Source organism: Macaca fascicularis, chromosome 14 (genome assembly GCF_037993035.2).
Source record: "Macaca fascicularis isolate 582-1 chromosome 14, T2T-MFA8v1.1".
NCBI classification, from domain to species: Eukaryota; Metazoa; Chordata; class Mammalia; order Primates; family Cercopithecidae; genus Macaca; species Macaca fascicularis.
Window position 1 is genome coordinate 44,393,906 of NC_088388.1, and position 27,373 is coordinate 44,421,278.

At 38.4% G+C, this 27,373-nt stretch overlaps 1 protein-coding gene and 1 pseudogene across 2 annotated transcripts in view; both read right to left on the bottom strand.

The window, feature by feature from the left end:
- Window positions 1-27,373, bottom strand: part of NELL1 (neural EGFL like 1) — a 949,455-nt gene that overhangs the window by 290,097 nt on the left and 631,985 nt on the right. The gene's annotated exons all lie outside the window — the stretch shown is intronic.
- On the bottom strand, window positions 20,104-23,551 carry LOC135967182 (isocitrate dehydrogenase [NAD] subunit gamma, mitochondrial-like; annotated as a pseudogene).

Consider the following 27,373-nt stretch of genomic DNA (forward strand, 5'->3'; position numbering starts at 1 on the left):
CCAGATGTTCCATTTAATTGATCCACTCTTATAGATGAAATGACCCGTCATTTCAGTAGATTGACCAACTGTCCCAATAAATTGATTAATTGTTTCAGTATATTGACAATTTGGCTTGACTAAGACTTGACTTTTTGCATATGCAGAATTCTGAGTGTGATATCCAAATGAAAAACACCAGGTTCCAAAAGATAAACGATCCGAAGGCATGAGCAGGCATTTCAGAGAAGAGCAAACAACTGGCTAAAAAACATAATCTTAACCTCAGTAACAGTAATCTATAAAAACACTAACAAGTGCTAATTTTAACCAAATTGGCATACAGAATTGATCCAAAAATAATTTATATCTTTTGATCCAGTAATTTCTCTGCAAGTATGGGCTCTCTGGAGAACAATCCTTAATACAGAGAAAAAACAAACAGTGCACTAAGATATTGATTATAGTGATGATTATGATTATGAAAATTCAAACTCTTAAATGTCCAAAAGTGTATAAAGCTTTTATACAATACAGTTTTGTAATTGTTCAAAATAGAATAATATGCAGCTATTTTAAAAGGATGATTATGAAATGCTTGTAACAAATGTAATATATACATAGAATCTATACTGTCTAGATGTGTAGTGTACACAGTTTGGTAGCCTGTGTTCGTTCATCACATAGCCTTGTAGCATCAGTCTTTTGACCTGCTATTTATCATATTCTTTTTATGTTTTGGAAGCACATTTTTGAAAAACACACTGCTGCATTTCACTTGCTAGAATGGCAATTATGATTAATTTAGATGCATTTATGCTTGTCACCCATCAGGCATCAAATGATACTCTAAGTACCCTTAGAATCTATGTGCTTCTCAAGTCTTTCACAGTGTAACAATCCTCTAAATAGCAGATTTATACTGCTAAATTAAATTTAAAATTCAATTACCATAAATAAGGAGTAACACATCTGCATCTGCACATTTTTCTCACTGAGCTCAGGGTACAATATCACTTCTTATTTCTTTGATGGCTCTTGTCATTTCCCAAGAAAGATTGACCACACATTTGAGCAGAAAGTTAAATGATACTTTCAAATACAATAAAGCCTCAAGGGTTGTTTCTTAGAATCAACCATTGCACTCCTAGAATTTTGGTTCACTAACAAGTCCTGGAGATAAAACTAGCTTTCCATCACCTAACAAAATCTGCACTCTTTCATGTGACATTGGAGACCCTCTTAATTGTGCATCCTGCCCACAGTCCCATCTTCTTCATTGTTTCCCCACAGAAATAAAATTCATTCTAATACCAGTGCACCAATGTCTTCTTGTTGCTTGTTACATCATATTTTCTATCCTCACTTCCTATCTTCTTCTTCCACTCCCATCTTCCTTTTAAAAGGGTGCATCATATTATTTATTAGGAGCCTCCCATGTGCCTGGAAATTTTGGTGGCACTGGGATGTGCATCCTACAGCAGAGGAAATTGATGAAACAATACAAAATAATTAAGTTGATGATACAGAATATTAGAAGGTGATATACACTGTTTTAAAAACAATAGAGCAGGGCAAGACAAAATAGGAGTGCAGAAGATTTACAGTGTTAGCTGTCAGCAAAATGTAAGATCTAAATTACCATAGAAATGTAGAATTCTGTGCTTTAAAGGAGAGAAAAAAAAACAGACAAAAGAAGCTGATTTGTATAGTATAACATATTAGTTGGTTCAGTCCTAAGGACTGGAACTCAAGTATCCTGAACACCATTCCAATCCTTATCCCACTGCAATTCTTTTCCCACTGCATCACTTCTGTGTCACACAGTGGTAGAGAGAATAGATTTGGGAGTCAAAGGGACCAGGGTTCAAGCCCTGTCTCTGACTCCTGAGAAAGTAACAATTCCTAAGACTTCGTTATCTAGGTAATGAAGATATTTACAGTACATGTACAAAGGCATCTACAGAGATAAAAGGAAATCACACATAGAAAGCATTTAGACAGTGTGTGGAATAGTCTAAGTACATGTTTGATGGTATGGTGGCTTTTCATTGGCTTTGTATCTCATTAGAATACCCCACACTTGTATTATAACAATGATCAGCAAGTTCTGCTTAGATGTTAAAATTAAATGAGCATGTGACCATTCAAAATGGTTTGAATGATGGTTTCTCTGAAATTCATGTTGCAAATTAATCCCCAGTGCAACAGTATTAAGAGGTGTGGCCACTGGGAGGCGATTAATTCTTGAGGGCTCTGCCCCGTGAATGGGATTAGCACACTTATAAAAGGGCTCAAGGTTACAGAGAAGACTCTTTTGGCCTTCTGCCTTCCACCATGTGAGGACGCAGTGATTATCCCTTCCAGTGAACTCAGCAATGAGGCACCACCTTGGAGGAAGAAATCAAGCTTTCTCCAGCACCTAGATCTTGGGTTTCCCAGTCTCCTCAACTGTAAGAAACACATTTTTGTTTTCTTACAGTTTCAACCTGAGTGATGGATGGTTAGGTTGATTCCACATCTTTGCTGTCCTAAACAGTGCTGTGATAAACATACAAGTGCATGTATCTTTTTAGTATATTGATTTCTTTTCCTTTGGGTAGCTACCCAGAAGTGAGAGTGCTGAATAGAATGGTAGTTCTAGTTTTAGATCTTTGAGAAATCTCTGTGCTGTTTTCTATAGAGGTTGGATTAATTCCCACCAACATTCCCACCAACAGTGTATTAGAGTTATATTTTCTCCACACAGAGAGGGAATCATACATAAGGCTATAGTCAGATGGAAACCCATTGGGCTTTTAGACATTTTAATAATAGCAATTCTGACTAGGGTAAGATAGTATCTCATTGCGGTTATAATTTGCATTTCGCTGATGATTAGTGATGTTGACCATTTTTTCAGATACCTGTTAGCCGTTTGTATGTCTTCTTTTGAAAAACATCAGCCTTCTAATAAAAACAATTTGCAACATATCTTAAGGTATACATTTTATCTACAAACATGCTTCCATATGTTTTAGATAACCATCTGGTAGCATATTTTCTCCTAGACACTAAGCACTTTGAGGGAATGGCCCACGTCTTACACTGTTATTTATTTATTTCTGTTTATCTATGTATGTGTGTATGTATGCATACAAATGGATAGAAGATAGATAGACCTAGGTATAGATATAGATATAGAGCAAGAGAGAGATACAGGGTCTTGCTCTGTTGCCCAGGTTAGAGTGCAGCAGTATGATCATGGCTTGCTCTATTCTCAAACCCCAGGGCTCCGATGATCCTCCTGCCTCACCCTCTTGAGTTCCTAGGACCACAGGCATGTGCTGCCATGCCTGGCCAATTAAAAAAATTTTTTTTTGTAGGGTCACACTATACACCCAGGCTGAACTCAAACTCCTCACTTCAAGTGATCCTCCCACCTAGGCCTTCCAAAATGCTGGGATCACAGGCATGAATCACTGTGCCCAGCCCCCATTCTCCTTTTTGTTTTCTCCCACAGAACCTAGAGCAGTATTTCACTTGTAGTAAAAACCTAACAAATGTCTAATCAACACATGAATTCATAAATATCTGGTGCCTCAGTCTATCTTTAATTCCTGAGAAGAGGGCCGTGATATTCTACAAAAGAGGAAACCATTCCTCTATATTTCTATCTAAAGGCAGAAGCCAAAATAATAATATTATAGGTATTGGTTGGTTCCATAAATGAACCCACCTTTCGTGTAGATTCTTTTTCAAGTTTAATTTTGTAATTGGCCATATGAATTACTCCGAGGTAATAACATCATCAAATGTAATTAATGTTGAGCTTGATAACCATTTGCACATTGGAACATGGTTTTCTGGAAGCTTCCTTGTTAGAATCCATCTACCATTCGGTAAGAAATTCTGTCTAACATAATGGTGGCTTAGAAGTCACATGGAAGAAAACAGAGACACCCCAGCCAACTAGCACCAACTACTAGCCATGACAATGAAGCCATCTGGGAAGTCTCAGGCTGTGATGGGCTTCTGACTATAACCTCACATATAATTCCAGTCAACAACATATGGAACAGAAGAACCACCCAGCTGAGCCCAGTTAACCCATGAATCATGAGAATAAATCATAAATGTTTGTTGTTTAAAGCCACAACACTTTGAGTTGGTTTTATATGTAGCAGCAGATAACTGAAACAGAGGAGAAGATGAGCAAGTGAACAGATCACAGGCTTAAGAGCCAAGCATGGAACCTATACTGTCTCTGCCACTTACCAGTTTTGAGATCTCTTCACCCATTGTAGAGACTATTAGTATCTCAATTTCTTCACAGATGGAGTAAATAATGACACCTGCCTTACAGAATTGCTGTGAGAATTAAATGAAATAATGCTACATTTAGTGAATATCTCCCAAATTGTTAGCTATCATTGTGAGCATTACAAATAATATGGAGTTAATTTGAAAATATTATTGGTGCAAATCTCATTCAGTAGTCCAACCTGAACTGCATTGCATCGTTATTTCTCACCTTCCCCCAAGCTTCTACCAGATTCACACAAGAGAAAAGTGTTAGAAAAAGAGCAAATGGAAAAGCCTCTGTTTTGGACTGTTAGAGCCCACTGTAGCCTCCTGACTGCCCTCCTCTGAACGTCTACTCTCATTTTCCAATGATGGTCCTCATCCACACAGTGGCCAAAGTGATCTGTCTAAAGTTATAAACCACTTCTTATCACTCTTCAGCTGATAAAACAACCCATGACCTAGCCCAGAAATGTGAATAAACCCAAAGCTCTTCTTCTGGCCTCTGGTTCCTACCTCACTTGTACCTGCCTTCCTTTTTCATTTCATTACCCTCCTCCTTCTCCTCTGTGATATTCTCTCAAGCCAGAAAAGTATTCTTGCTTCTTTAAACACCCTGAGCTCATCCCTGACTCACAGGTTTGCCTTTGCTGTCCCTTCAACATTCACATGTCTCCCTGGCATCATTCAGAGATCAACTCAGATGCTATCTCAGAGAATTCTTCTCTAAGCAGCTAATGCAGCCCATGCCCTCAGTCCTCTTACCACCAGGGGTTTTCAGTCACAACTAGCTGTTTTGTTTTGTTTTGTTTTCCTTTCTTCCTAGCACTTAGAATTTGAAAAAAATATTATTTGTGTGTTTAGATGCTCACTGTCTAATTTCCCTACAAAAGTCACAAGAGGTCAGGGTTTCTGTCCTATTTATTACTTAAGCTGCTTTTCCTAGAGCAGGGGTTCACAAATTATGGCCTGCAGGCTTATTTAGTATGGCATGGGAGCAAACAATGGCTCATATTTTTGTATCATTGAAAAACAAATTAATAATCCCAGCACTTTGGGAGGCCGAGGCGGGTGGATCACAAGGTCAGGAGATCGAGACCATCCTGGCTAACATGGTGAAACCCCGTCTCTACTAAAAATACAAAAAACTAGCCGGGCGTGGTGGCGGGCGCCTGTAGTCCCAGCTACTCGGAGGCTGAGGCAGGAGAATGGCGTAAACCCGGGAGGCGGAGCTTGCAGTGAGCCGAGATTGCGCCACTGCACTCCAGCCTGGGTGACACAGCGAGACTCCGTCTCAAAAAAAAAAAAAAAAAAAAGAAAAGAAAATATTACATGTTAGACAAAAGTATTCAAAATATAAATTACAGTGTCCATAAAGACTTCTTAGAGGACAGCCACTTATTAGTCTACATATTATCTATGGCTCCTGTTGCTTTCAGATGTCAAAGTTGAACAGTTGCAATGAAGACCATAAGGTCTACAGTGCCTAAAATGTTTACTATCTGACCCTTTACATATGCACAGATTGCTGACCCTGACCTAAAACAGTGTCTAACTTATTATAGGTGACCAATCTACCAATTTATAGGGTCCAAAAAATAAACACACACAGAGACACACACACACACACACACACATATATATGTATAGATGTGTACATATATATGTGTGTGTGTGTGTGTATGTGTGTGTGTGTATGTATATGTGTGTGTGTGTGTGTGTGTGTGTGTATATATATATATATATAAAAACAATAAAATGTTGAAATTTCCCAGGACCCAGACACAGGCAATATCCAATCAGGACTACTTTTTCCCATGAAGAGCCATATAGTAGAAGTTTCTGACTGGGTGACTGAAGGTGTTTCAGGTTCTTTACTCTCTTCCAAATGTATTGTGATTCTGGAAGGAGCAGAATTCAATGTCTGCTCTCAAGTGTTCTAATTGATCCACACACAGAGAAAAGCTAAATGAACAGGACTGAAAATGCTACAAAAATTAAACACAGATTTCTTAATAAAGCTGAAAATAGCTTAATAAAACTGAAAATAGTCTCCTGGCATCCCAAGGCGTGTTTATTTCTGTTTAAATGGATGACTTCCCATAGACTGTTATCAGCTCAGTGGGGATCCTGGGAGAGAAGTACTTTCCTCCTCCTGTGAATTTTAAGCTTTTTTCAATGAAATCCAGCCGGAGACTGTAAAAAGCATCTGCCAATCTGGATAAAAAGTATAACCATGGTCAAGTAATGCTAATACCTTCAGTTGCCCACTTCTGGAGTACTCTAGACAGATACAAAATAGCCTCACAGGAGAAAGAAGATGGAGAGCAGATGATCCTTTTAGGGGGAAAGGTGATTTCTTGGGAAAAGAAGAGGAAAGTATCAGGTAGAAGAATGACAGGGTCATTCTCACTGGAAATGTTGTTGCTGCTGCTGCTGCTGTTTATTTACTTGAACCTGAGGGGCATGCGAATGTTTTGGCCATTTCCTGATGGCACCGAATGGTCCAGATGGTATAAATTCTGCTACTATTGCAGAAAAGTGGCAACAGGAATTACCATAGACCCTGGGCAGAAATTGGCCTATTGGTGGCTTCTCAGAGCTATCGGCAGGAGTAGGTTATGCCACCTGCTATAGGAAGGCTGACTAAGGAGGGTGATGGATAAGATTTCAGCAGAAACTCCTGTGGGCTCCTTGAAAGAAAGCACATCAATTCTCAGACCTGCTACTTCCAGAAGGAGTAAGAGATCAAAACAGTATCAGAAAGGTGAGTTCACTCTGGAGCTGAGCACCAAGGAAGGGAATATGAGATCCATTTCACTACTAAGGAGACATCTGAGAAGTAGATAAGAAGTGGACTGAAAATAACAAATTAATAAAACATGAGCTCAGAGAAACTGATATTGAGATAGAAACATGACAAAGAATGAAAAGGTTTGCAGAGCTACTGATTGTGCTGAGAACTAGCTTAAGGAAAGTAATAAATCCTAATCACAAGAATTAGAGCCAACCATAGTGAGATTTTGAATCAGATTAATTAATCAAAGTAAAGAGTATCATTGAAACAAAAACATTTCATAGAAAAATCAGATGTTCACCTTAAATCTTGAAAATCTTTCCATATAGATTAAAAACATAATCAGGGCAGACTTCTTTGGGTAAAATGAGTTCAACAATAATTATAGGGTACAAAATAAAAAATGATGAGGCAAAAAGTAAAAAGTTTGCATGTCAAGTAATGGGCAGGTGATGGCAGCCCTCTCAGCCCTGTTTTGCTCTCTTCTTCTCTCCTCTCTCTTTCTCTACTCCCTTCCTCCTTCTCTCCCTCCTCCTAAACTTTGTCAAGGTTCATCTGAGACAGGACTTACTCTGGAGAGGTTACTATGATTTCCCTTCCCTGCCTCTGTCCTCTCATAGATCCTGCTTATACTTCCATTACAATATTTATTATGCTCCACTACAATTGTCTGATTATTGTTGATTTTCTCAGCCCTGTGGACTCCTTGAGAGAAAGCACATCAATTCTCAGAGCTGCAATCTCAGTGCTTGCACAGTTTATGGCTCAAAGCAAGCATTCAATGGAAGACAAAGAACACTGAGAAACAAGTAAAGGAGTGAAAGAATGAATGGGTAAGGTTGCTGAGTATACACAGATCTTGCTGCTGGTAAGAATAAAACTGAGATCAAAATAACTTAATTCTATCACAACCTGAATACCTTGAAAAGGAGAATGCAGAGGCTTTTCTTACCTTGGAGAAAACAGTTCATTTAACCATGAAGTTTTTCAACATCTTTTTCTGAAGCTTATCATAAAGTTGACATTGTATACCTTCAACAGAAATTACAAGTTTTATAAATTTAAAATATCAAAACTAGATGAAGTACCATAGGTGTGCTATAGTACCAGCCTTAAGTAGTTAAATATAACTCCATTTGAAATTCCTGGTCTATGACCATATCACCCTGAATGTAGCCTATCTTGTCTTAAATTCCTTTGCATTTCTTTCCATAATATCGATACGTCCAGAAACCCTGGCTTCTTCCTTTGCTATTATAGATTTCTTCCCAATAACTTCAAAATCTCCTTTGATCCCTTTTCCCACAAAATGCTGCGGATAGGAAGCAATGTAAATGCCTGTATAGAAATAAATTCCAAATATAATTAAAATATTTTTTTAAATTAATGACAACATCTAAAGAATGAAAAAAATTCTAGATCAACTTGAATAACTTTAAGGAATATATTAAATAAATATTTTTAATAATATTTGATTTATGGGTTCAGTTATGCATAGCTATATTAAGTATATCATTTCATGGACTATATTATATATTAGTATAGAAACATTATCTTTTCTTTACTATAAAAACATTAAATAATTTCATTTAATTTCTTCTCATGAATCTTGACCTAAAATTTTTCCCCAGCCCAGAGCCACTTTTCAGGTTCTCTGAAGTTTTCTAAATTAATCATCATTCCATCTGTCTAAGTTGTTTGAGACAAAGCACTTTTTGAATCTGTATTTGATATCTTTTCCAGCAAAGTCACAAGAATCCAACTGCATAGTATCAGCGCTGCTTCTTTCCCCATTTGTCTAATAGGTCTATATTTGTGATCTTTACAATGTAACCAAAAACTGAACTGTGTTATTAAGTGTTCTGTATGGTTATCAGTATTTACATTTGTATTCTTTCAAGATTTACTGAAGTATAACTGATAATTTTAAATTCCATATATTTAAAGTATACAACTTGATGATTAGATATACATATATAATGCAGAATTGTCACCACAATCAAGCTAATTAAATAATGACATTCAATATTTGCAATTGTGAGACTATGCTCCCAGGAATAATAACTATTTGTTGAGAGGGTATTTTTTGCCTATTATTAAAATTTATTTTCCAGATAATTTCAATTCAAATAATAAGCCAGTATAGCTAATGTCATTTTTTTTCTCCCCAAAATGTTTCTTGTGTTCAAAATAATAGAACTGGGAGAATACCTAGTAATACGAGAACCTTTATAAGGATTTGAATTTAAAGCATTTCCTTTTCATGAGGGATAAAAAGGAAAAAAGTAGTAACCTTGTATTTAGACATATACAATATTTTCCCTCTCTTTTGTGGCAACATTTATTCATTTACATCTATTGTGTATGCACTAAATTTGGCATTAACTGTAGCAAACCAGATGCTTAAGCTGATCAGAGTCCACGTTAGAGTCTTTATCAGTAGACGCTGTTTTTACTCAGGCTGAGTTGGTTTTTAAGTATTTGCAAAATTGATAACAAGACATTCCAAGTTTTTTAATTGCCTTTGTGAAGTTGAGCCATTTTTTTCCACTTCAAATATGTCTTTTCTCTTTTCCTTGCATTTCCTGGAGCAATCACAAATGCAGAATATGTAGCTTTCCATATCAGTGTAAGCAAATTCATTTTGATGTGAAGAACAATTTACCACACTGAGTTCCAATGTTATGCAAGTTGTCAGGGAAACTCCAAGGACCAAGTGCCTCCCTTCAAAAAATGTCCAGCTCTTTAATCAGCTTCCTGTAGAAATTCTGCATATTCCCAACTGAGCCTTTAGTGATGTCACCTTTTTGCAACTGCTATAATGACCCAGAACTGGCTACATTTCTTAAAAATCCTCTGTTTACTTGCAAAATTATTTGTGGCTACTCCATATCATTATTTTAGTAATTCTTTTGTTTCAATAGCACATCATTCCTGTTCTAAGTGTTCTCTCTTTGTGACTGTCATTACTCTAAGGAAATAAGTTTACTATTTGATTTACCATTCTTGAAATGTCATCTGTCTTCAATATTTGATACTTGGTTCTGGTACCAAATGATCTCATTTATCTGGATATTCTTTCTTTTTCATTCACAAATATCTAATTAATCCAACATTTTGAGAGACAGCTTTAGTAGTATGGTTAGACACTGGTGCCCTGGGCTGCGTTTTAATCTTGGTTCCCTATTTACTGTCTGTAATTGACCTTGAGCAAGTCAGTGAACTAGACAGTGCTTCAGGTTCTTTATCAATATAATGCGTGAATGTGAGATTTAAATTTATTAATATTTGTAAACCAATTAAAAACATACCTGACATATGGTAACTATTTATAAAAGTCAGAAGTAGCATTTCCTACAAGTCATATCAGGAGATAGCTGTGGAATACCAGAACAAGAACTTCATCGGAAATCAGATGTGGATTCTCATTCTGTCTCAGCTATGTAGTAGTTGTGAGACTGAGGCAACTGACTTTGCCTTCTTGGGCTTTAGCTTTTGCAAAACTGAGCTCTCTTTACATTTCTTAAATTCTGTGGTTCTACATAATTTTTTTCAAAAGGAGATATTGATGTGTCACTGAAACCTAGTCCACTTTCACATAAAGGTATGAAAATTCACAATGTACAAACGCTCATGACCATTGAAATAGTTGGGTTCTAAAGCCAAACTCCTTGACTTTTAAAGTGGCCTCAACTCCCATTAGTTGTGTGACCTCAGTTAAATTTCTTAACACCTTTGTCCCTCAGTTTTCTCAACTATAAAATCAGGATGATAATAATCATCATCTGAATAGGTCGATATGAAAATAAGTTAATAAATACAAAGCATATAGAACAACATATGACATCATAAACTCAATAATGCATAATAGCTATAATCACTATTATCTTCAATCCAATTTGCCATGCAATTAATTACCAGATTGCACCAACCATATGTAAGGCACTGTGCTGGGTAATACAAGGTCCAGAATGTTGATTGAATGTTTCCTACTGTCAAGGTACATATGATTTATTAAGGCTAAACTCAAGTAGATGTCCAATTAATACAAGACAAAATGTGAAATAAAGAAGTTCAAATCTGAGACTAGTTCAACAACTTTTTAAATAGTCCTTCAGATGGTATAAGCACAGAATAAACTATATGGAATGGAGGGAACCAACAAAGGGTACACTATGGGGACAGAAGTGGCAGCTAGTGAAGCTAGAGAAGATGTAAGAGGGAAACAGTCAAGGCTGATAACAGTTGCCATTAATTAAGCAATCCCCATGTGACTGGCACTGTGGTAAGAGTGCTTTTTGTCATTTTTATAGACTTTATTTTATTATTATTTTTAATTATACTTTAAGTGCTGGGATACATGTGCAGAACATGCTAGTTTGTTACGTAAGTATACATGTGGAATGGTGGTTTGCTGCACTCATCAACTCGTCATCTACACTAGTTATTTCTCCTATTGCTATCCCTCCCCTAGTCCCCCACTCTCCCGGAGGCCTCAGTGTGTGATGTTGCCCTCCCTGTTTCCACGTGTTTTCATTGTTCAACTTCCAATTATGAGTGAGAACATGTGGTGTCCGGTTTTCTGTTCTTGTGCTAGTCTGCAGAGAATGGTTTCCAGCTTTATGCATGTCCTTGCAAAGGACTGAACTCATATTTTTTATGACTGCATACTATTCCATGGTGAATATATGCCACATTTTCCTTATCCAGTCTATCACTGATGCACAACTGGGTTGGTTCCAAGTCTTTGATATTGTGAACAGTGCTGCAGTAAACATACATGTGCATGTGCTTTATAGTAGAATGATTTATAAACCTTTAAGTATATACCCAGTAATGGCATTGCTGGGTCAAATGGTATTTCTGGTTCTAGATCCTTGAGGAATTGCCACACTGTCTTCCACAATGGTTGAACTAGTTTACACTTCCACCAACAGTGTAAAAGCATTCCTATTTCTCTACATCCTCTCCAGCATCTGTTGTTTCCTGACTTTTTAATGATCACCATTCTAACTGGCATGAGATAGTATCTCATTGTGGTCTTGATTTGCATTTCTCTAATGACCAGTGATGATGAGTTTTTTTAATACTTTTGTTGGCTGCATAAATGTCTTCTATTGAAAAGTGTCTGTTCATATCCTTCACCCATTTTTTGATGGAGATTTTTGTTGTTTGTTTTTCTTCTTGTAAATTTGTTTAAGTTCCTTGTAGATTCTGGGTATTAGCCCTTTGTCAGATGGATAGATTGCAAAATTTTTCTCCCATTCTGTAGGCCGCTTGTTCACTCTGATGATAGTTTATTTTGTGCAGAAGCTCTTTAATTAGATCCCATTTGTCTATTTTGGCTTTTGTTGCCATTGCTTTTGTTGTTTGAGTTGTGAAGTCTTTGCCCATGCCTATGTCCTGAATGGTATTGCCTAGGTTTTCTTCTAGGCTTTTTATGGTTTTAGGTCTTATATTTAAGCCTTTAATCCATCTTGAGTTAATTTTTGTATGAGGTGGAAGGAAGGGGTCCAGTCTCAGTTTTCTGCATATGGCTAGCTAGTTTTCCCAATAGCATTTATTAAATAGGGAATCCTTTCCCCATTGCTTATGTCAAGTTTCTCAAAGACCAGATGGTTGTAGATGTGTGGTATTATTTCCGAGGGCTCTGTTCTGTTCCATTGGTCTATATATCTGTTTTGGTACCAGTACCATGCTGTTTTGGTTACTGTAGGCTTGTAGTATAGTTTGAAGTCAGGTAGCATGATGCCTCCACTTTTGTTGTTTTTGCTTAGGATTGTCTTGTCTATGCGGGCTCCTTTTTGGTTCCATATAAAACTTAAAGTAATTTTTTCTAATTCTGTGAAGAAAGTCAATGGTAGCTCGATGGGGAGAGCATTGAATCTATAAATTACTTTGGGCAATATGGCCATTTTCACGATATTGATTCTTCCTATCCATGAACATGGAATGTTTTTGCATTTGTTTGTGCCCTCTCTTATTTCTTTAGCAGTGGTTTGCAGTTCTCCTTGAAGAGGTCCTTCACATCCCTCATAAGTTGTATTCCTAGGTATTTTATTCTCTTGGTAGCAATTGTGAATAGGAGTTGACACATGATTTTGCTCTCTGTTTGTCTATTATTGGTGTATAGTAATGCCTGTGATTTTTGCACATTCATTTTGTATCCTGAGACTTTGCTGAAGTTGCTTATCAGGTTAAGATTTTGGGCTGAGATGATGGGATTTTCTAAATACACAATCATGTCATCTGCAGAGACAATTTGACTTCCTCTCTTCCTATTTGAATACGCTTTATTTCTTTCTCTTGCCTTATTGCCCTGGCCAGAATTTCCAATACTATGTTGAATAGGAATGTTGAGAGAGGGCATCCTTGTCTTGTGCTGGTTTTCAAAGGGAATGCTTCCAGTTTTTACCCATTCAGTGTATATTCGCTGTGGGTTTGTCATAAATAGCTCTTATTATTTTGAGATATGTTCTATCAATGCCCAGTTTATTGAGAGTTTTTAGCATGAAGCGGTGTTGAATTTTGTTGAAGGCCTTTTCTTCAGCTATTGAGATAATTACGTGGTTTTTGTCATTGGTTCTGTTTATCTGATGGATTATGTTTTTTGATTTGTGTATGTCGCACCGGGCTTGCATCCCAGGGATGAAGCTGACTTGATCGTGGTGGATAAACTTTTTGATGTGCTGCTGGATTTGGTTTGCCAGTATTTTATCGAGGATTTTTGCATTGATGTTCATCAGGGATATTGGCATGAAATTTTCTTTTTTTGTTGTTGTGGTGTCTCTGCCAGGTTTTGGTATCAGGATGATGCTGGCCCCATAAAATGAGTCAGGAAGGAGTTCCTCTTTTTCTATTGTTTGGAAAAGTTTCAGAAGGAATGGTACTAGCTCCTCTTTGTTCCTCTGGTAGAATTGGGCTGTGAATCTATCTCGTCCTGGGCTTTTTCTGGTTGGTAGTCTATTAATTACTGCTTCAATTTCAGAACTTGTTATTGGTCTATTTTGCTTTCTTCTGTGGGCATTTAGTGCTACAAATTTCCCTCTAAATACTGCTTTAGCTGTGTCCCAGAGATTCTGGTACATTGTGTCTTTGTTCTCACTGGTTTCAAAAAACTTATTTATTTCTGCCTTCATTTCAATATATCATTAATAATGATATCCTTTCTTCCACTTGATCAATTCAGCTATTGATACTTGTGTATGCTTCACGAAGTTATCATTCTGTGTTCTTCAGCTCCATCAGGTCATTTATGTTCTTCTCTAAACTGGTTATTCTAGTTAGCAATTCCTCTAACCATTTTTCAAGGTTTGTGGCTTCCCTGCATTGGGTTAGAACATGCTCCTTTAGCTCAGAGGAGTTTGCTATTACCCACCTTCTGAAGATTACTTCTGTCAATTCATCAAACTCATTCTCTGTCCAGTTTTGTTCCCTTACTGGAGAGGAGTTGTGATCCTTTGGGGGAGAAGAGGCATTCTTGTCTTTGGAATTTTCAGCCTTTTTTGCACTGGTTTTTCCTCATCTTCATGGATTTATCTATCTTTGGTCTTTGATGTTGGTGATCTTCGGATGGGGTTTCTGTGTGGATGTTCTTTTTGTTGATGTTGATGCTATTCCTTTCTGTTTGTTAGTTTTCCTTGTAACAGGCCCCTCTGTTGCAGGTCTGCTGGAGTTTGCTGGAGGTGCACTCCAGACCTTGTTTCCCTGGGTATCACCAGCAGAGGCTGCAGAACAGCAAAGACTGCTGCCTATTCCTTCCTCTGGAAGCTTTGTCCTAGAGGGGCACCTGCCATATGCCAGCCAGAGCTTTCCTGTATAAGGTGTCTCCCAGTCAGGAGGCACAGGGGTCAGGGACCCACTTGAGGAGGCAGTCTGTCTCTTAGCAGAGGTCGAGAACTGTGCTGGGAGAGCCACTGCTCTCTTCAGAGCTGGCAGGAAGGAATATTTAAATATGCTTAAGCTGCACCCTCAGTTGCCCCTTCCCCCAGGTGCCCTGTCCAAGGGAGATAGGAATTTTATCTATAAGCCCCTGACTGGGGCTGCTTCCTTTCTTTTAGAGATGCTACTCCCAGAGAGGAGGAATCTAGAGAGGCAGTCTGGCTAAGTGGCTTGTTGGAGCTGTGGTAGGTTCCACCCAGTTTGAACTTCCTGGAAGCTTTGTTTACACTGTGAGGGGAAAACTGCCTACTCAACTCTCAGTAATAGTGGACGCCCCTTCCTCCACCAAGCTTAAGTGTACCAGGTAAGGTTGACTTCAGACTGCTGCGCTGGCAGCAACAATTTCAAGCCAGTGGATCTTAGCTTGTTGGGCTCCATGGGGGTGGAATCCAATGAACTAGACCACTTGGCTCCCTGGTTTCAGCCCCTTTTCCAGGGGAGTGAATGGTTCTGTCTTGCTGGAATTCCAGGTGCCACTGGAGTATGAAAAAAAAACCTCCTTCAGTTATCTCCCTGTCTGCCCAAACTGCTGCCCAGTTTTGTGCTTGAAACCCAGGGCCCTGGTGGTATAGGCACCCAAGGGAATCTCCTGGTCTGTGAGTTGTGAAGACCATGGGAAAAGCATAGTACTGGGCCAGAATGCACTGCTCCTTATGGCACAGTACCTCATGGCTTCCCTTGGCTAGGGGAGGGAGTTCCCCGCCCCTTGCACTTCCCAGGTGAGGCAACACCCCACCCTGCTTTGGCTCACCCTCCATGGGCTGCACCCATTGACTAACTAGTCCTAATGAGGTGAATCAGGTACCTTAGTTAGGAATGCAGAAATCACCCACCTTCTGCATTGGTCTTGCTGGGAGCCGCACACTGGAGCTGTTCTTATTGGGCCATCTTGCCCGGGAGTTTTAAATACATTTTCATGGTGGTAGAGCATGTTTTCAAAAATGGTCACATCAATAGTGCTCCTCACCCATGTACCCCTTTGTAATGTGACCTTGTCATTCATCAAGAGTCAGAATTTATTCCCCGATTCTTAAATCTGGTCTATCCTATTATTGCCTAATTTGATCAATAGAATGTAGTAGAAATGGTATTAAGCAACTGTCATGTCTGAGCCTTAAGAGGTCTACAGCCTTGGTCTTTGCTTCTTAGAACATTCCTTCTTAGAATCCAGGTGCCATGTTGTGAGGAGATCAAAATACCACATAGGACAACCATGTGGAGAAAAATGGAGGCCCCTGACTGACCATCATTAGTAGCAACTGCCAGCCTTGTGAATGAGGTGATTCTGGAGCTCTCAACCATCCTACTGCTAAGAAGAAGCCTCTGGCTAATCTACATAATCACAACAAATAATCGTTGGTCATTCTAAGTCACTAAGGTTTGGGTAGTTTGTTTTACAGCAATAGACAACCAAAACGATCTGACTTAATTTTGACAACAATCCCATGAAGGTACACATTTATGTTTATTGCACAGATAAGCAACTAGAGATCAGAGAGGTTAAGCAACCTATCCAATGTCACACTGCTCCTGTGTGGCAGAGTTGGGATGAATGTCAGTCAGCTATGAAATCTGAGCGACTGAGTAATTTGTATGACCAGTAACCAAAACAAATCTGTAAAGAGAAAGAGTAATCTAAAGAAAAATCAGGCAACTTGTTGATGCTATTTTTTATAACACCAGAATTGTAAACAAAGTAGGGTAAACTGATAAAGGCTAAGATGAAATTATCCAAAAAATGCAGTACAGACATTTTCTCAGGAAACAGAGGCAGCCTGCCAACTAATTGTTTTACTACCTTGAGGGCTTTAGTCTTCTCTAGAGAGGAGTAATCTTGTAAGATAGGTTCATAGACTGAAGTCAGATGAGCATTTTGCAATAGATTAGCTCTTCCAATTCCCCACTCCTAAGCCATAGGAGTAAGCCCTTCCTTCCTTTCCTTCCTTCCCTTCCTTCCTTCCTCTTTCCTTCCCTTTTTCCTTCTCCCTTCCTTATTTCCTTCCTCCCTTCCCCTTTCTCTCTTCCCTTCCCTTCCCTTCCTTTTCTTCCTTTTCTTCTTTAGAGTGAGCATGAACTAAGAGCCTGTCCCGATATATCCCCTATCCTAGGTTCTGATGCTATAGTGATGAATGACTGTCACTCCTGTTGCCAAGGGATGCGTTGTACAGTAAGGTTAATGAGGGATGGTGGGGATAAGGCATGTAATCACAATCAGAGAGATAAATACTAGACAGTGTATACAGAGAGCTGTGGTGGGGAGCACTGAGAGTTACACCCTAAATCTCAGAAAAAAAATGGGAAGGGGGTAAAAAGATAAGACTCCCCCAAAAAGGTGATGATTAAGTTGAATCCTTAAGCATGAGGAGAAATTCATCTACTGAAGAGGAAAGGAACCAAGACTGTGCACAAAGGCCTGATCTGGAGCGAATAGATGGTCCTTTAACAATAAACTCTGTTGTACTCTTGTTGGAATGCCACATTGCATTGATATTGGAATGAGGGTTGGGGGATAGACATGGTGAACCTGAGGAAGGGAAGATGAGGCCAGAACATTAGATGGTTTTCATGCTAGATGGTTTTCATGCTATGCTCCATTGCCTTTCTTTTACAGACAAAATGAAGCCTTTGAATAAAGGTTTTAAGAAAGGGACATGATATCTCTGCCTTTCAAAAAGATCATGCCGGGTGCATTGTGAAAATAGATTGAACAGGGCTAAGCTACAGGCAAGACATAGTTAGGAAGCTATACTTGCAGTAAGAGAAACTGGGAAGTTACCAATAAGAAAAGCTAATGAGGAAGAAGGTGTTGGTGAAAAAATAGAGGGGTTGCCAGATTCAATAAATAAAAAGGAGCTAGAATAAGGAGATTTGATGAATCAGAAGATATGATTTGCTCTTCTATTTGAAAGTTGGCCGCAAATCAAAAATCTATAATGAATTAATAAAATTCACTCAGTTCTATTCAGAATTATATTTTAGAATGGTATATTCTGTGTAACAATGAATATAATAATTTTTAAAATACACTAAGCACTTATAGGCACAATAATGTAGGTTTTACGTGAATCTTCTCAATCTTTCCAACAAATGTAAGGCAGGTACAGTTATCACACTTTACAGATAAAAAAGTGTAGCAATATCAACCATAACATGCATATTTTGGCTGATTAAACAAACATGCATCCCATGTATTATGTACCAGCCATTATGTTACAGACTACAAAGGATAAGGAAAGAAAACACATGAAGCTTACCCTAGAGATGTTCATATCTAAGTGAGAACATCTAACAGTGGAAATGAAAAATGTTACTATGGTGTACTAGGTGTCATTGCAACAGTCTGGTCCAAGAACTGTAATGGGATTCTGAAAATGACCATCTTTAACAGACAGAGAAATTTTAACTCAAGTGTATCATAAACCCCCATTGCCAAATAGAAGCCAACAGCTGGGCCACTGTCTGCCACTAAGCTGATTGTGCCATAAATAAATCCTCATCATCATAAAAAAGAGTGGTACGTGTGGGTAGTATGGGTTAAAGTAATATCAGTTAGCCTGGCATTGGAGGTGCAGGGGGTCATCTGGCTAAAATCCGCCCCTTGCTCCACTTGAAAAAACATGCCTTTGGTGCAGGTCTAGATCAGCCCAGAGGTGGGCACCATTTGGGCTAGTGGCAGCCCTGGCAGTGACATGTCTAATGGCCAGTAACGTGACTATCACAGTCAATTTATACATAGACTCTTCCCTGCTTGCCTTATTCTTAAAGAAAGACTTCGAGATAGGGTTGCAGGTACTCACTTTCTTCTCAGACTAAATCCTCTCAAACTAGCTTTCAGTTGTCCAAATCCTGGCCCTGACTTTATACCCAATTAGGAAAGGTTAGACCAAGGTAATATGATTAAGGCAGAGCCTGTTGGAAACTGTAAGAAACTTTCTATGATCTAAATGTCTTTAACTTGTGACCTATTAACCATGCAGAGATCCAAAGGTAAGAGGAGAGACACACATTTCCACAATCTAGAATTCATTATTTTTCTGTCTCATTTCTATCTACAGGCCATTCCTGCTGATAAAACTACTTTAAGTTTTTACAATCATTGTCTTTTTAATTTCCTACTTAAGTAACAATTTGCAAGCACTAATAGAGTTATTTTAGTTTGTGTGTCTCCCAACTATAACTCTAAAAAACACTATAAATAAAATAGAATAAAATGACAATAAACATTCAGCTCAGTGTTTTTTGTTTTGTTTTGTTTTATATATACATTCTTTCTTTGAAAGAAAGATTGAAAGTAAACCGTAAAAGACTGTGAAACACTGAGCAAAGAGTTTACAATTGATGGTTCTCTGTTTAGCCAAATGTTGTGGGCCTAGTGCCTGTTAACTGGGGTTTTCACCTCTACGCTCTTGAGCCCAGCTGGAAGAATTCAAGAATTGCCTTTCCAGAAGAGCTGCAGTGCCCCAAAATGTTCATGTGTGAAAAAGAACACTGGAGAAAATTCCTAACATAAAGGTGATAAATAAGACTATGGGAAAGATGGGCTATCTAGGAAGGAGTGGAAGCATTCTATGCCAGCTTGGCTGTATGTTGCCCTATTTATTAGAAAAGTTGCAATGTATATTTTTTAGGCAAAGTTTATTGCACTAATTAACTCATTAACGACCTCTAGAGAGAAGCCAGGCTTCTCTGCAGGCTGGTTTGCTGAATTTTAAATGACCGAGATAAAGAGAAAATCAGTGTGCCAAGTTCTGGGAAAGCCCCAGGACTCCACAAACAGCTCTGATTTATTCAGTATATCATATCATAGAGAAGGGAGAATTGTGGATTAAAATAGATAAGAATGTCCTCAATTCATTTAGGTTTGGCTAATTTAAACAAGCAATGTTTATGGCACTTAATTTAATGGTGAAAAATCAGTTTTGGTTCACGCAGGCCCCCACCCTTCCATGCTTGTGAATTAAAGCATAAGCTGGTTTATTCTGGAGTCTGCAGGAGCTAAACTGGCTACGGTTTTTAAAGCAGGAAGAGTGGAGGTAACAAGTAGGACAGGACAGACTTTGGGGGATAGCTGTCTCCAAGGCACAGACCAATTAATTGACATTTCAAATGTGATCTATGACATTTTGAATGATGTCCAATGTGGCACCCTGGCCTCCAAGATCTGGGGTGTGGATACTTTTGTTGTCCAAGGATGCCAAGACTCCAGTATGAATGTGGGTGGCATAGGAGTGAAGTTTGAGGTAATCCAGCATGATGCAACTTGCCAGCAGCATGGCAGTAGGGTTTGCCAGATTTGTATTGACTAAATTGTCACATTGCCTTGAAGCTGCCTCAAAACACTGCATACATGTGGCTATAGTTGGCTCCAGGCACAACGCCTACCCCACCAATCAACCCTGTGCAGACAGTGTTGGTAACATTGCCATAAATATTGGGCATTACCATGACATCAAACTGTTGGGGCTGGGATACTAGCTGCATTGTGGCATTGTCCACAATCATATCTTCTAAGGTGAGCTGAGGATAGCGGGATGCCACCTCCCCACAGCACTGGAGGAAGAGACCATCTCCCTGTTTCATGATGCTGACCTTGTGCACAGCCGTCACTTTTTTGCATGCCATCTACTGGGCCAGCTGGAAGGCATATTCAGCAGTGCACAAAGACTTGACCTTAGTCATGATCTTTAGGCTCTCTGTTACTCCTTTCACACTCTCATGCTCCAGATTGCTATAGTCACCCTCTATGTTCTCCCGAACAACTAGGATGGCTATGTCCTTGTGCCAGGTCTCCACGTTTGGCAAATTTTTAAAATGAATGACATTGGCACGGAGATCTAAGGTGGTGTGAAACATGTTGTTGAAGGATTTGTATGATGGTGGCAGGGTGACATCAGTTTAAATGCTACCCTTCAAAGACACAGGGTTTCAATGAACTGCCATGATGGCACTGTGAATTTCCTCTTCATGTGAGGCAGAGGTGGAGGTCACTGACACTTCCTCAAAGGCCACAGGCACACACACATGTCTGAACATAGTCTTGACATGCAGCATAAGTTCAGCCCCAATGCCATCTCCAGGAATCATAGTCACCGTGTGCCGCCCACCACACGTTGCTGATGGAGGAATTGTGTGAGAAAAAGAGAAGCTTCTCAGGGGGATCTCACAGCCAAGTAAAACATCCCAGGAGTAGCCAAGAATGGTAGGTCAGAAAACTGCCTTCACAGAGCAGCAGGCTACTGTCGGCATCTTCAGTACCACAATCAGGAAGTTGAGATCTATTCAATTGTGTGAAAAGCTGTGCTCTTCCTCTTGCTTTGAACTAGCTTCCTTGGGTGGAATTGTGGACCCATGATTCTTGCTTGGATCATAATTCTCTCTCCTTCCTTATGTTCTATTTCACAGACTTTCTACTTTGTGAGAGAGATAGCTACACAGATGATGTAATGTGTTATATAGTAGAAAATACAATTATTTTGGAGCTAGATAATAATTCACTAGGCAAATTCAGTGTGTGAAACTCTGTATCATATGCTGTTAAAAACACAGACTTCATTTTTAGAGCAGTTTTATGGTCACAGCAAAATTGAGTGGAGAGTACAAACATGTCCTGTATTCTCTTGATCCAGAATAAGCACAACCTCTTCCACTATCAAAATCCCACACAAGAGTGCTCAATTTACCCTATTTTTAAATTTTTAAAAAAATATTTATTTTTAATTTTTGTGGGTACAATAGCGTGTGTATGTATTTATAGATTACTATGAGACATTTCGATATAGGCATGCAATGCATAATAATCACATCAGGGTAAATGGGATGTCCATCACCTCAAACATTTATCTTTTATATACAATCCAACTATACTCATTTAGTTATTTAAAAATGTACACAAATTATTTTTGACTACAGTCACTCTGTTGTGCTAGTGAATACTAGGTCTTATTCATTCTTTTTATATCTTTTGTACCCATTAACCATCCCCACCTCCCCCACACTCCCCCACTATCCTTCCCAGCTTCTTTAACCATCCTCTACTTCCTCTCTCCGTGAGTCCAATTATTTCAATGTTTAGCTCCCACAAATAAGTCAGAACATACACAATTTGTCTTTCTGTGCCTGGCTTATTTTACTTAACAAAATGACCTCCAGTTCTACTCATGTTGCTGCAAATGATAAGATCTCATTCTTTTTTATGGCTGAATAGTACTCCATTGTGTATAAGTACCTCATTTTCTTTGTCTATTCATTTCTTTATGGACATTTATACTGCTTCAATATCTTGGCTATTGTGAATAGTGCTGCAACAAACATGAGAGTGCACGTATATTTTCTATGCACTGATTTCCTTTCTTTCAGATATATACTCAGCAGTGGGATTGCTAGATCCTATGGTAGCTCTATTTTTAGTTTTCTGAGGAACCTCCAAACTGTTCTCCATAGTGGTCATACTAATTTACATTCCCACCAACAGTGTTGGGGGTTCCCTTTTCTCCACACCCTCGCCAGCATCTTATCGCTGATCTTTTGCATATAAGCCTTTTTTTGTTTGTTTTATTTATTTATTTTTTTGAGACAGAGTCTCACTGTGTTGCCCTACTGGAGTATAGCGGTGTGATCTCAGCTCACTACAACCTCCACCTCCCAAGCTCAAGCGATTCCCGTGCCTCAGCCTAAACCCTGTTTCTATTGAAAATACAAAAATTAGCCAAGTGTGGTGGTATATAAGTCATTTTAACTGGCCTGAGATTATATCTTATTGTAGTTTTCATTTGCATTTCTCTGATGATCAATGATGTTGAGCACCTTTTCATATGCTTGTTTGCCATTTGTATGGCTTCTTTTGAGAAATGTCTATTCAGACATTTTGCTCATTTTTAATTAGATTGTTATTTTTTTTTTCCTATAGAGTTGTTTGAGCTCCTTATGTATTCTGGTTATTAATCCCTTGTCAGATGGATAGTTGGCAAAATATTTTCTCCCATCTGTAGGTTGTCTTTCACTTTGTGGATTATTTTCTTTGCTGTGAAGAAGCTTTTTAACTTAACGTGATCCCATTTGCCCATTTTTTCTTTTGTTGTCTATGCTTGTAAGGTATTATACAAGAAGAATTTTTGCGCAGGCAAATGTCCAGGAGACTTTCCCCGATGTTTTCTTGTAATAGTTTCATAGTTTGAGGTCTTAGATTTAAGTCTAATCCATTTTTATTTATTTTTGTATACGGCGAGAGATAGGCATCTTCTAGATGTAGTACCTTAATGGTCTTAGCTTAGATCAGGAAGAAATATCTGGATTACCATGCAGAGACTCTTCTTCTCTTTCCTTACTTTCTACCAAACAAATGGAGTCTCTCTCTCTGTCTGGATCTGGGGGTGGAGTGACACAAGTACCCCTGTGGCTACCACCACTGGAACTGTGCTGGGTCAGACTTTAAGCCATCAAAGCACTGGGTCTTGTCCAAGGTCTTTTGTAACCATGACCTGGTTACCCTCTAAGTTCACTCAAGGCCTTGGGTCTACAATTTGCAGGTGGTGAAGCCAGCCAGGCTTGCATCCTTCCCTTCAGCACAGCAAGTTCTCCCAGGCCCTGGCTGGGTACAGAGGTGTCATCTAGGAGCTAGGGACTGCAGTCAAAAAACCTTAGAAGTCTACCTTCGTATTCTATTGTATTGCAGCTGAACTGGCACTCAAATCACAAGACACAGTCCCTCACACCCTTCTCTTCTGTTTCCACAGGCAGAGGAGCCTCACCTCATAGCCACTATCACTATAAGCCTCTTTAGTTAGCAGGTGATGGGTCTTTCCAAGACTGGGTCCTTACCTTCATGGCAGCAGGTTCCCTTCTGGCTCAGGGTGTGTCTAGAAATGATGTTTAGGAGCTAAGGCATGGCAAGGAGGCCTTATGACTCTGACTGTGACTGGTGCCTATCTTACTATGAATAAGCTGCTATCCAAGATGGAAGACAAAGTCCTCCCCACTCTTCCCTCTCCTCAAACGGAAGAAAGGGGTCTTCGTGGGAGCTGTGAGCTATGCAACCTGGGGTTGGAGAAGGGGTGGTGCAAGCCCTCCCTCAGCTGGCCTGGCTGGTGTCTCAATAGGTTGCATGCTCTCCAGGTCCACTGGCTCTGAGTCCATTTCAGGACTAGGACACACCTAGGAGTTGTAATCCTTGTGGCCTAAACTGTTTAGAGCCTAGGTTTTGGAACCTTAAATAATGTTTATTATTAACTTAAATTGTTATTTATTAAACTTAAAATTGTTACTTAATTAGAACTTAAATTGTTATTTAAGTTTATTAAACTTAAACAAACATTATTTAAGGTCCCATAGCATTTTAGCCTGCTTTGGTGAGGCTTGCAGTAACTCAAGTTCTGACTGCTGGGATGGGATGGGCGATTCTCCTTTGGCTAGGGCTGGTTTAAATTCTCCCTCCGTGGGCTGGTGTTAGTAAAGTTCAGTCCAGTTTTTTTTTTTTTTTTTTTTTTTTTTTTTGCTGTGACAAGGCAAAATTGAGTTCAATGCAATATCTCAGAATCACTGTGCTCTCCCTCCCACAAATGCACAGATTCTCTCTTCATGGCACATAGCTCCTGCTGAGTGATGGGGAAAAGGTGGCATCAGTAGTTCAAACTGTCTTTCCTGCCCTCTTCAATACCTTTTTCAGTGATATGAAGTTAAAATCAGGTACTGTGAATGCTCACCTCGTTTTTGGTTCTTTTGAAAGTGTGTTTCTGCACAAATAATTGTTAAATTGTTGTCCATGTAGGTGGAATGATTGGTAGAGTCTTCTATTTGGCCATCTCGCTCTGCCATTCTCCATTTATTATAACCAATGGACCAACACTGATGCATCAGTATCAACCAAAGTCTATAGTTTACATTAGGTTTCACTCTTCGCATTATACTTCGTACAGGTTTGGACCAATGTACAATGATAGGTATCCACCATTACAGTATCATTACAGAGTAGTTTCACTGCCTTAAAAATCCTCTATTTGAGTACATTTTCTCTCTCCTTTCCCCCAACCTCTGGAATCCCCTGAAGATGTTACTGTCTTCATAGTTTTGCCTTTTTCATCATGTCATATAATTGAAATCACATGTGACATTTGCAGATCGGCTTCTGTCACCTAGTATTGTGCATTTACATTTCCTCTATTTCTTTTCATGGCTTGATAGTTCATTTCTTTTTGGCGTAGAACAATATTTCATTGTCTAGATATGCCAAAGTTTATCCTTTCAACTCCTGGAAGACATTTTTATTGCTTCCAGGTTTGGGTGGTTATGAATAAAGCTGCTCGAAACATCTGTTTGCAGGTTTTGGTGTGGACATAGTTTACAACTCATTTGGATGAATACCAAGAGGCTAAATTGCTGTATCACATGGTAAGAACATGCTTAGCTTCATCAGAAACTGCTTTTTTCCAAAGTGACCGTAGCCTTCCTGGTGCTTCATATCCTTGTGAAGATTCGGTGCTGTTAGTGTGTCAGATTTTTGCCATTCCAATAGGTGTGTAGTGTATCTCCTTGTTGTTTTAGTTTGTAGTTTCCTAATAACATAAAATGTTGAGCATCTTCTCATATGTTTATTAGCTACCTAGTGAGATGTCTGCTAGGTTTTTGCCCATTTTTTAATCAGGTTGTTCAGTTGCTTATTGTAGAGTTTAGAGTTCTTTGTACATTGTGGACAACAGTCCTTTATCAGATGTGTCTTTTGCAACTATTTTCTCCCAGTCTATGTCTTGCCTTCTCACTTTCTTGACAATGTCTTTTCTAGAACAAACCTTTATAATTTTAATGAATTTCAGATTATTATTTCTTTCATGATCTGTTCCCTTGATTGTATCTAAAAAATAATTGCCATACTATAGGTCACTTTGAATTTCTCCTGTTATCTTCTAGGAGTTCGAGTTTTTCATTTTCATTTACATTTATGATCCATTTTGATTTATTTTTACTAGAGTTTTAAGATCTGTGTCTACATTTATCAATTTATTTTGGCATGTGGATGTCGTTTATCTAGCACCACTTGTTGAGTTGACAGTTTTCCTCCATGACACTGTGTTTGCTCCTTTGTCTAACATCAGTTGACTGTATTACCATAGATCTATTTCTGGGCTCTCTAGTCTCTTGCATTGACTTATTTGTCTATTCTTTCATCAGTACTACACTGTTTCGATTACTGTAGCTTTATAGTAAGTCTTCACATCTGGCAGTGTCAATTCTTCAACTTTGTTCTCCTTTAGTACTCTGTTGGCTATTCTGAGTCTTTTGTCTGTATATATAAACTTTGGAATCAGTTTATCAATATTCACAAAGTAACTCCCTAGGATTTTTATTGGGACTACATAAAATCTTGAATCAAATGGGGTAGAACTGACATACTAACAATATTGAGTCTTCCTACCCATAAACATGGAATATCTATTTATTTAGTTCTTTGATTTTTAAAATCTGAGTTTTATAGTTTTCCTCTTATAGATCTTGTCCATATTTTGTTATATTTAAATCTAAGTATATCATTTTGGGGTTGCTAATATAACTGGCATTGTTTTTAATTTTAAATTTCACTTGTTCATTGCCAGTATACAGAAAAAACTATTGACTTTTGTACATTAACCTTATATTCTGCAACTATGCTATAGTCACTTGCTAGTTTCAGAAGGGATTTTTAAATTGATTTTTTAAAAATTTCTACTTAGATAATCATGGTATGCAGAAGAAAATGCAGTTTTATTTCTTTCTTTCCAGTAAGTACACCTTTTATTTTATTTTCTTAACACATTAGCTATGATTTAGAATACTATGTCAAGAAAAAAAAGTGGTGAGGGGGGATATACTTGCCTTCTTCCTAAATTGGCAGCAAATCTTGTAGTTTCTCATTATTGTATGACATTGCTGTAGGGTTTGTGTACATGTTCTTTATCAAGTTGAGGAAGTTCCCTTCTATTATTCCTAGTTTACTGAGGGTTTTTATCAACAATAGGTGTTGAATTTTGTCAAATGCTTTTTCTGCATCTATTGTTATGATAATGTGATTTTTCTTCTTTAGGTTTTTGATGTGCTGAACACATTAATTCAAATGATTTTCAAATGTTGAACCAGTCTTGCCTTACCTGGGATAATATACACCACTTGGATGTACTGTTTTTTTAAAATAACTGTTGGAGTCAATTTGCTAATATTTTATTGAGAATTTTTGTATCTATGTTCATGAGAAATACTGGGCTATAGTTTTCTTTTCTTGTGAGGTTTTTGTCTGGTTTTAGTATTAATGTTGGCCTCACAAAGAATTTGGAAGTATTCCCACTGCTTTTGTATTCTTGAAGAGACTGTGGAGAATTTGTATAATTTCTTTCCTAAATGTTTGGTAGA